General features: G+C 33.6%; 1 non-coding gene across 1 annotated transcript; it reads left to right on the top strand.

Annotated features, from left to right (window-relative positions):
- The first annotated feature begins 67 nt into the window (after positions 1–67).
- On the top strand, positions 68–174 carry LOC125611853. The gene has a single exon (XR_007342093.1). It is a non-coding gene; the product is annotated as a U6 spliceosomal RNA (small nuclear RNA).
- The last annotated feature ends 1,253 nt before the right edge of the window (positions 175–1,427 follow it).

Raw genomic sequence — 1,427 nt, 5'->3', positions numbered from 1 at the left:
AGGAGGAGGAGGAGGAGGAGGAAGTAGAAGAAACAGTGTTGGCAAGGAAGCAGAGAACAGGTACCCTGTGTTTGCTGTGGCAGCACATATACTAAAATTGGAATAATATATAGAAGATTAGCATGGCACCTGTGCAAAGATGACATGCAAATTCATGAAATATTCCATATTTTTTTCAATGGAGAGCACCACCAATAGACTAGACCACTTGAAAGACAGAGTTTTAGGTAATGAAGACAAAATATATAGTCTTGAAAATAAAGTTGACCTTGGAAAAAAGATGTTAAGACACCATGAACAGAACATCCAATAAATAAGAGATAATCTGAAAGGACTGAATTTATCAAGATTAATAAAGGCTCAGAGACACAAACTAAAGGTATGCACAACTGTTTCAATGAAATAATATGAAAAATTTTCCCAATCCTAAAGAATGAAAAGATAAATAAATACAGAAGCTTGAGGTTCACTAGATATAAAAAATTATAAAAGTCACACACCAAGACATATATTTTTTAAAATTTTTTCTAATTAGTTATACATGACAGTAGAATATATTTTGACACATCATAAATGGAGTATAACTTCTCATTCTTCTGGTTGTACATGAAAGAGTTGCATAGATCATGTAATAATATATGCACTTAGGGTAACAATGTCTGATTAATTCTACTATCATTCCTACCCCTACAACCCCAACCCTTCCTTAACTCCCCTCTGTGTATTCCAAACTAGCTCTACTCTACCCCTCCCCCCTTATTGTGAATTAGCATCCGCATATAATAGAAAACATTCAGCCTTTGGGTTTGGGGGATTGGTTTATTTTGCCTAGCATGATATTTTTCTGTTCCTTTCATTAGCTGGCAAATGCCATAATTTTATTCTTCTTTAAGGCTAAGTGATATTCCATTGTGCATATATACTATAATGTCTTTATCAATTCATTTGTTGAAGGGACCCTGGGTTGGTTCCATAGTTTAGCTATTGTGAATTGAGCTACTATAAACATTTGATATGACTGTGTCACTGTAGTATGCTGATGTTAAGTCCTTTGGGGATAAACCAAGGAGCAGGATAACTGGATCAAATGGTAGTTCCATTCTCCCTTTTCTGAGCAATCTCCATACTGTTTTCTAAAGTAGTTGCACCAATTTGCAATCCCACCATCAATGTATTCATGTACCTTTCCCCCACATCTTCACCAACATTTCTTTTTTGCATATATTCTTGATAATTATCATTTTGACTGGAGTGAGATGGAATCTCAGATTAATTTTAATTGGTATTTCTATAATTACTAGAGATGTTGAACATTTTTTCATATATTTGTTGATGAGTTGTATTTCTTCTTCTGTGAAATGTCTGTTCAGTTGTTCTTTAGCCCATTTATTGATTGTGTTATTTATTTGTTTATTGGTATTATGTTT

Source organism: Marmota marmota, unplaced genomic scaffold (assembly GCF_001458135.2).
Source record: "Marmota marmota marmota unplaced genomic scaffold, marMar, whole genome shotgun sequence".
NCBI classification, from domain to species: domain Eukaryota; kingdom Metazoa; phylum Chordata; class Mammalia; order Rodentia; family Sciuridae; genus Marmota; species Marmota marmota.
The sequence above is the reverse complement of the archived record's forward strand: the minus strand, read 5'-3'. Positions and strand labels throughout refer to the sequence as shown.